This window comes from Crocodylus porosus, unplaced genomic scaffold, assembly GCF_001723895.1.
Source record: "Crocodylus porosus isolate Cpor-Errol unplaced genomic scaffold, CroPor_comp1, whole genome shotgun sequence".
In the NCBI taxonomy this organism is placed as follows: domain Eukaryota; kingdom Metazoa; phylum Chordata; order Crocodylia; family Crocodylidae; genus Crocodylus; species Crocodylus porosus.
Window position 1 is genome coordinate 57,562,082 of NW_017728947.1, and position 9,923 is coordinate 57,572,004.

A 9,923-nucleotide genomic window follows, 5' to 3' on the forward strand; every position below is an offset into this window, starting at 1 on the left:
AGGACCGGGTGAGGCTATTAGGGGTTGGAGGAGGCCTCATAGGGGCTCCACGGTAGCGTGGGGACCCCAGTGCCAGCGAGGGCACAACATTCAGGAGTGCACTGACCCCAGCCCTGAAAAGGGGAGCAGAAGATTGGAAGCGGGCCAGGTAAGGCCAAGGCCGCCTGAGCCCTAAGGCGAGAAGCCCCAGTGCGGGTAGTTGTGAGAAGCCCCAGTGCGAGACAAACCAGCAAGCGCCAGTGAGGGCACAGGCTGCGAGACAAGCCAGCGAGCGCCAGTGAGGGCGTGGAAAGGGAAATCAACCAAACAATGTCTGGTACGTCTGTGAGGCTTGGGGTGTGGTACAGGGGTGGTTGGAGCCACGCATAACCCATAAGGCCAGGGTGCACCGAGTCACCCAAGGTAGCACTAAGACTGAGACACATCAGAGCACCGTGCCAGACAGGACTGAGGGCAGCCTCCCTTAAACATTGTTAACATCAAAGATGTGGCAGGCGAGATTGTGAGGGTGCTTTTGTTATCACCTTGGCACGGTAGGGGGCGCTAGGGGAGGTCACGGCCACCCCTAGGATCCCGAGCTGTTACAGTATCATATTATTGATGGCAGTACTATCTTTTGGGCATTCAGGTTAGTAGGTCTGCACCGATAAAGATTTTTTTGGCCAATATCGATGGCTGATTATTAACCAGCCATATCAGCCAGTACTGATCTGATAACCAATATGCAGCCTAGCAGCCTGGAAAGCAGCATCTGTCTGGTAAGTATTTTTGGGGGAAGTGGCATGGGGTGGCAGATTGGGGCCCCCATGATGAGGGAGGGAGTGGGGCTGGGGCAGGGGCAGGGCAGGGTGCAGGACAGAGCTGTGGGTGGCTCGTCCTGGGGATGTAGGGGTGGGGAGTGGGACCAGCACCCTGCTGCTGTGCATGCCCCTGGGGGAGGCATGGGGGGCATGTGCCCCCCAGATTTTTGCATGGGGTGAGGGTGGGCTGTCCACTGCAGGCTCGAGGCCGGGGCTGTGCCAGCCTCTTCCCAGCAGGGGGGGCTGGGCTGGGGCTGTGCTTGGGGCAAGCAGGGGCTGGCCATGTGGTGGCAGTGCTGGGAGGAGGGGCTTTGGTGTGGGCTACAGCCACCTCAAAATTTGCTGTTGCCCCCTCCTATAACCCCTTCTCCCAGTGCTGCCCTCCCTGCCCCTGCCAATCCCAAGTGCAGTCCTGGCCCAGGCCACCCCTGCTGAGAAGAAGCTGGCGCATCCCCTGGCTCCAAGCCTGCAGCGGGCAGCCTGCCCTTGCCCTGCACACAAATCTGGTGAGCATGTGCCCCATGCCTCCCCCGGGGGTGCTCGCATGGTGGGGAGCTGCTCCCATTCCACACACCCCCAGTGCCCCTTGGACAAGCCGCTTACAGTTCTGGCCCAGGCCTCACCCCACCCTGGCTGGGCAGTGCCTGCCCCTGCCCCACTCTCTCCCTTACCATGAAGTCCTCTATCTGTCCCCCCCCACCTCTTCCCTCCCCTCTGAGCCTTCCCCCTGCCACTCTTACCAGCCAGATGCTGCTCTCCAGGCTGCTGGGCTGAGTGCCTGGTGGTGTGCATGCTGCATTTATGTGCATGCATGCAGCATTTATCAGTGGGATTATCAGCCAAAAAAAGCCCATTGCCAATAATGTTGATTTTTCTTTTATTGGTTCCAGTCTGATATAGACCGAAATACCAGTGCACCTCTACAGATTAGGCTTGCTTTCACTTATGAGGATTCCAAAGGTATCCCCTTATCCATTGTATGTCTGTTAAAGAGTAGTAAAAGATATCGAAAAGTTAATTATTCTTCAGAGGCTGGTAAAAGCTGTTGGGGTTCACCCCTATGCTCAAACTTTATAGGTGAAGAAGTTCTTTCTCATTCTTGTCTTTTGGGGATGTAGTTTATCATAAGATAACAGGAAGGTTGTGGCAGCTAAAGTAAAAATACCGGTGTGCTTTTTTAATACTTCATAAAAACGTACAGTATGGTGTTAATGCTTATAAATAAAAATATGATATCCCTGTTTTGAAATATTCTTACACACATGTGTGCTATAACTCATATGCTCTTTGGACAGATACACCTAAGGGTATGTCCTTGTCACTTCTGTGTGCCTCTCCCCAGGAATGCCACTCTGGCAACCTACTCAATATGCACTAGTTTTGAAGCTGAGGTAGTGAAGCTGTCCTGGGTTCATCTCTCTCACCACTGCTCTTGTGATCTCTGTGTGTGGTATGCTTGAGAGTAGTGGTGGGGAGTGCTTTGAGGTGGCTTCCCTGTCTTGTTTCTGGGATTAGTTCTTGCAGAGTGGGGATGGTTGGGTGAGGCATGTTTATTTGTGAAATAGACATCCTGAAATATGTATCTGCAAAGCCAAGCATCCTAGTTCATTTATTTGTGGGGATGAAAAACATCTCAAAGAACTAAAGTAATTAATCTATTGTTTTCATTGAGGTTGTGGCAGTTTTTAAATATAATATTATTAGTTGTATTTTTTATTTTACTTTTATTTTTACAGTCTCTAGATTAACTCCTTCCTAGCATTCTATTTCTATCCCAGTTTATAATTTAGTTTTGAGACTGCAAATGGAAACTTTCTAATGCTGATATTTAATCTCATATTAGTAATGGCTTTTTAGTGTGTGAAGCAACAACCCCATCTGGTGGTAATTTAATCACCTACATGGCTCATCACATGAATAGTAAAGTGCTAATGCCATGAGTCTAATTGAAGAAGGCAGTGGTAAGCACACTACTGGACTAAAATACTCTAATTGCAATCATTAGTATTTTTCTGAAATCTACAGAGTTTTTTTATGTTAACTTCACCACAAAAACTGCACCTGAGTCCACTATTCTAGAATATCCTTTTTTAACCATTTTATTATATTTCTTGTATGGTTATAAAAATTTAGAAACTAAAACTTAGGTATAGACAACAGAAGTTGTGTAATGACTTTCAGGTCTGAAGAATAAATAGGGTAGGTTTTTTTTAGATAGTCTCATTTAGGAAATTATTTGTGAGATTTTGTAGGATACCTTTTGTTTGTATGCAAATAAATGTTCAGCTTATGAGTGAATTGCATGAAATGTATCTTGTAATTGAAATATTTAAAAGAACTTGAAATGTCTTTAATGCATTTATTGAGGTGATAGCTTTTTAAACATTTTTGCGTTAGCTAATGTGTACCTAGATAATAAATACTGCTCATATAAATCTTGAATTTGTTTATATGGCTTCACTCCTGAGTGAAAGTCAGGTTTCCTCATTTCTTAGCCCCAGGATCTCACTGGAGTGTTCTGGATTTCCTCTCTTCCAGACATACCCCCAGGATTTCTGGAGTGTGTTTCTGCAAAGGGGGAAAGTCAGGGTTCCTCCCCTTCTATAGAAGCTCTCCTGGCAATCTCTGTGGCGAGTCTCTGGCAATAGGGAACCCTGGAAATAGGGCACCCCAGTAGATTTCAGGGAGCATCTCTGTAGGTGAGGAAAGACGAGCAGGAACTTCTGAGGTTTGAGATATGCAGGACTGGGCCCCTCAAGCCTTGGGAGTGCCTGCACTGGGCAGCAGGAGACTGCCAGCAGTTCTGGCCAAGATGTTTACCAACTTCCAGCCCCTGTCAGTGTAACTCTAGAATACTCCATGCAGGAGATTCATTTCCCAGACACCACAGTGAAAGTTTGCAGTGGCCACATTGCCACCACATTGTATCAGAAATCTACTGACCTCCACATCTATCTTCATGCCATCAGCTTTCATCCTAAGTACACCACTAGATCTGTTGTCTACAGCCAAGCTGTATGTTACAACCAGATCTTCTGGGATTCCTGTTCAGTTACAATTACCATACAACCCCAACACTGTAACCGCTGAAATTAGCAAAGGCAGACGCAAACTTTTTTTCTGACCTGGTGCAATACCAACCTCGAGACAAGGACAACAGCTTGAACACATCATTAGTGACCTCTAATCCCTTCTGGGAAAGGATAACTGTCTCAAGGTAGCCTTTAGGAACAAACCTGTCCTGGCTCACAGGCAGCCCCACAACTTCAAGCACTGTCTCTCAGACAATACACAGGCTAACTTCTGTTCTCACGAGGCACCAGGCCTTGCAATAGACCTAAATGCCTGATGTGTTTCCACATCAACACAGACCACATCATCACTGGACTTAATAACAAGGAGTACAACATCTAAGGTTCATTCACCTGCAACTCTACCAATGTCATATATGCCATCACCAGCCTCAAATGCTTGTCTGCTGTCTACATCAGATAGACAGGGTGAGCTCAGTGTGTAATAATGAATTAACACAGATCCAACATCAGCTTCATAAGACACAAAAGCCTGTGGCAGAACACTTCAACTTCCCTGAAAACTCCATTGCTGACCTCAGGCTAAAAAATTTAAGATCAGTTTGAATGGGAAACTGAAACAAGAAATCATCCACAAACTGGACTGCGTTAAATATGGTCTAAACAAGGACTGTGCCTTCTATTTTCATTACCTAGATTAGTTTTTGTGACCTCTTTTTTTTCTTTTGGTTTAATGTTTGTTTGTCTCTTCCAGCACTGTCCCTCTCCCCCCCAATTTCTCTGTCTCTTCCCCACTTGCCTTTTGTATTCTAATTTCTCTCTCCTTATACTCTGCTTTCTGCAAATCCTTTCACAGCATTTGTTGAAGGGAACTTTAGTGCCCTTGTACTCTCTCCATATATCTTATTTAGTTAGTTTGTGAAGCTGTATGTCTACCCTGCCTTCTGACTGCCTTCAGACTAACCTGGTTAACTACCTTTTTCTGCCTGTGTTCTCCCATCATAAAGCAAAAAGACATCCACTGCAATAAAGTGGCACATTTTATTAGGGTTGTTGGTTGTTGCTGTATGGGTCTAAGGACATAGGCAGACAAGGTTCTTTGGATAAATGCTGTATCTTTTATTACACCAACTAAATAGTTGGAAAAATTGTTCTTTGCAAACTTTTGGGCATCAAAATGGCACTACAATATGCCAACCTTTGTATGGCCCGCCTAGAAGAACAATTCTTCAAGAACAGCACCAACAAATCCATGCTATACCTAAGATATATGAATGATATCATCATTTGGACCAAAAATCTGCTGTCTCTAATTGATTTCCATCATAAATTCAGTAATCATCACCCCTCCATCAGATTATCGCTTGAATACTCCAGCACCAACATCTCCTTTTTAGACACTATGATCAATAACCAGAATGGTAAAATACAACCACCATATACAAGAAACCCACAGACCACCATACATATCTACACAGAACTAGTAATCACCCTAAACATACAAAGAAAGCTGTAATTTACAGCCAAACTCTCCAATACCACCTAATTTGCACTGAGGAGAATACCTGCGATTGCCACCTTGCAAATCTCAAAAGGGCTTTCATCCAACAAGGACACCCCTCCAGAGTGATAGATCACACTTTTGAAAGAGCCATCTGTATACCACATGAAGAATTGCTGCTGTACAAAAAGAAAATCCCCACAAATTGTACACCATTAATTATGACATACCATCCTTTCCTGGAACCTATATGGAAAATCCTCAAACAATTTCAACCCATACTAGAAGATCCAGTTCTCAAAGACATCTGTCCAGAACCAACCATCATAGCTTTTAAACAAGCATCAAACCTCACTAACCTCATTACCAGAAGCAAACTGCCTATGGCACACATCGAATGGATCCAGACCATGTCAAGATAAGAAATATAAAACCTGCCAACACATCTCCATCACTCCTACAATAACTCCACCCCAGACTAGAACAATCACCATTCCTGGATATTACACCTGCAGCTCCAGAAATGTAATATATATCATCCAGATACCCTGATAGTAAATAGGTAGGAGAAACCAAACAACTGTGCACCAGAATGAATGCACACTGAAAATCTATCGAAGACAAAAATATCCAATTATTGGTGGGTGCACACTTCTCACAAAAGAACCATTCTCTCTCTAATCTCTCAGTTTTAGTCTCAAAGGGAATTTACAAAACACCTTTCATAGACAAGCCCATGAACTTCACTTCATAGATCTACTGGATATAAAAAATCATGGACTAAATATAGATATTGGATTTATGGCACATTATAACCTGCCTGCCATTCAGTAACCCCAGGTAAACTCTCTACAGTTTACTAGCTGCATTCTTTCACCAGATCAACATCTCTCTTCCTTTGCTCCCCCCCACCTATTGTCTACAACACATCTGCATTTTCACAGATCTGCATTTTTGCATATTGGCTTCTAATTTACCCAGGTGATAGCATATTCTCTCCAGTGCCTGAAAAGAGGTATTTGTGTCCAAAAGCTTGCTAAGAACAATTCTTCCAACTATTTAGTTGGTCTAATAAAAGATACCACATTTACCCAAAGAACCTGGCCTGCCACAGTTTATACCTTTTTGTTGTGGCCACATTGTGGCACAACAAAAGGTATGGACATCTATTTGCTGTTGCTATGTGCTACTGTAAAAAATTTTATGGTGACACAGAGATGACAAAAGGTGTTGTCTGTTTCTGGTCTGAGTTCCCTTTGTACCAGAAGAAATCCTTCAGAAGATGTGATAGAAAAGCTGATTTTGATTTTGCAGGGTATATTGTAAAGAGCAAAAAGACCAAGAAAGCATTTTTTCTCTCTCTCCTTCTCTCCCTGCATCTGGGTTTTGGAAGTCTCTTTTTTTTTTCTTCCATAATATTTCTAAAATTCATCCTCTCTGCCTTGATAACCAAATAATTTTGGCCATAACTTCATCATCTCTTTTTTCACTACTGTAACAAGTTCCTCTTGATCTTTCAATACTAACCGTTGCCCTTTTTGGTTTGTCCAAATTTACACTGCCAAATCCTTCCTTGTCTATTATTTCAGTCATGCTGTGCCTGTCCAGCTAGCCATTCCACTGGCTTCTCATTGTAATGAGCATTTACATTCAAATTTCATTTTCTTGCTTTCCCAACTTCACGTCATACAGCTGCTCCTTTCATTTCTGACTTGGTTTGCTGTTTTGCTTATTAAGTGATTTCAGCTTTGATACCCTTTTCATTTAACCTTCATACATTCCCATGGGGTAATTTCCTACCCCGGACACATATTTTCTGTAGTATCTTAAAGTTAATTAAATCTAAAACTTTTTCTTTTTAGGACATTGTCACTAGCACCCCAGTGCAAAATATCGCCAAAGAACAGCCAGCTTACATGAATGGTTTGCTCTCTGTGGATGAAAAACTGCCCAGGGTAATGTGTTACCCCAGGCGTGAATGTGTTTTTCCATATGGGGTAACAACTTACCCCAAGCCCATGTTGTAAGTAAGTTGTTACCTCTGCAATTTCTGTATTAATGACAAGCTTAGACCTGTTTGGCCTCTTTGGGTAGATGCAGCTGAAAGGTCAGCATTCATTCACACAGCATTCATGTCTACTTCAGGTATCCATGGTAACTAATGGATAGCCATCCTCCACTGCTTTTGCAGAAGATGTGGTAATCCCTTTTGCTAACCACTTTGTTTGCAGGCTGCAAGGTCATCAAAACACCCTGCCCTTTGCCAAATTCACCTCTCCTTTCTTTTTTCATGCCAAAACTCTGCTTCACCTGCTCTTTTCATAACATACAAGCTAGTTTGCCCTGCCTTTGTTGGAAGTGAGGACAAGGAGCAAAGGGACAAAATAAATAGAACATCATCATACTGCAATACAGAATACACTATGGAATCCCCTTCAATGGTAAGGACTTGACACCCCCCCCATCCCCCTTTTACGTGCTCTCAGTAAGTCTCTGCATGTGTGATTTCCAGACAGCATCCACCTATATTTAGCTTGCCTGCAAAGGGTGGATGCTGGTCTCTGGCTTCTGTGCCCAAGAGGAGAGGGTTCTATCTATGCTGCCATAGGGCAAGGTGGAATTGCTTCTGTGACAGCATAGGTGGACAGGTTTGTCCTTGATTGTTATTTATATGCATTCAGCAGCAATCACTTTTTTCTTTTTTTTCTGTAGTCCAGGATGGGATGGCAGCATGTATTCAGCGCTGAAGCCTGTCTTGCACAGGTAACCGGGGATGACAGCAATACATCCACTGATGAAATTTTATCCCAAGGTAGTGAGGATGCTGACTTTGTTCCAGACACGGGAGATTGTTCAGAGCAAGAAGACCACATGTCTATGGAACCTTCATCTAGCTCAGATAAGCAGGAGTTGGTGCCACAAGCAGAAGTGATGCCAACACTTCCAGTGGGAAAGGGAAGGGGACCAGCCTGAGGCCACCATGGAAGACTGAGGAGAGCTACAGCAGGACGTGGAGCAGAACCACTGCCACCACCCCCAGAAAACATTACAGATGATGACACCTTTAGAGGAAAGAATGGCAGAGTGTGGGGGAAAAAAAGTCCATGGCTAATACATCATCGGAGAACAGCCAAAGACATAGTCCATGAAATTGCTGGGCTAGCAAGAGAAGTAATAAAGACACCGTGATGGAAACGTTCCACCTGTTTCTCTCATAAGATATCCTGATGACTGTTATTATAAGGGAAACAAACAGAGACACAGAAAGAAGATTCAGGGAGTGGAATGGTAGCCATCCTGAAAATAGAAAGGAGTGGAAAAGCTGGATGAAACAGACCTGAAAGCCTACATTGGCCTCCTGATACTGAGTGGGCTATACCATGGTGGTCACAAGACACTGGAGGAATTGTGGGAGCAATGCAGTGGGTGTCCTTGTTTCCATGGCACAGTGAATTTAAAATGATTCTGTCAAATCACCAGCTACCTGAGATTTGACAACAAACTGACACATGAGGAAAGGAGAGCTGTGGACAAGCTTTCTGCCTTAAGAGATATTTGGACACAATCTGTGGAGCAGCTCAGGAAATGGTATATTCCAGGAATACATCTGATGGTTGATGAGCAGCTCATTGCATTCAGGGGTCACTGCCCCTTCCAGCAGAATATGCCCAGCAAACCTGTCAAATATGGCTTGAAAATTTGGTGGTGCTGTGATTAAGGACAACAAGAAGTCCTTTTTTAAATACATAGGGGTAAAAAGAAGGTTCTGGGTAATGTGGGGCCCCTGCAGGACACGTTAGGAAATTTGGTCGTCACACCAGATGACAAAGCCAACATATTTAATGATTTCTTTGCCTCCATTTTGCTAAGCATGGACCAAAGCAGTCACCCCCCCTGCTGAACCCCCCTTAGGCCCCAGGGGAGGCACACCTAGGCCAAGGGTTAGTGAGGAACTAGTTAGGGAACTTCTGGAGGGAATGGATGTATCCGGACGATCTCCATCCTAGAGTACTAAAGGAATTGGCTGAGGTCATTGCAGGACCCCTGGCACGGCTTTATGAGCACTCGTGGTGCTCTGGCATGGTGCCAGAGGACTGGAAGAGGGCCAGTGTGGTTCCCATTTTCAAAAAGGGGAGAAGGAGGACCCAGGAAACTATAGGCCAGTTAGTCTTAACTCGATCCTGGGCAAGCTTTTTGAGAAAATTATTCTGGCACGTATCCATGAGGGGCCAGCAGGGGAGATTATGCTTAGGGGCAACCAACATGGGTTCATCAGTGGCAGGTCCTGTCAGACCAACCTGGTGGCCTTCTATGATCAGAACACCAAATCATTAGATGCAGGGGTAGCAGTGGACATAGTCTTCCTAGACTTTCGAAGGCCTTTGACACTGTCTCTCACCCCGTTCTCATTAAGAAACTGGGGGACTGTGGTGTCAACACCCACACAGTCAATTGGGTCTCCAACTGGCTGGAGGGGTGCACCCAGAGAGTGGTAGTGGATGGGTCATTTTCGGCCTGGAGGGATGTGGGCAGTGGGGTTCCGCAGGGCTCAGTCCTCGGGCCCGCACTGTTCAACATCTTCATCAGTGA

General features: G+C 44.7%; 1 protein-coding gene across 5 annotated transcripts in view; it reads left to right on the forward strand.

Moving 5' to 3' along the window:
* Positions 1-9,923, forward strand: part of FSIP1 (fibrous sheath interacting protein 1) — a 169,115-nt gene that overhangs the window by 51,409 nt on the left and 107,783 nt on the right. The window lies entirely within an intron of this gene.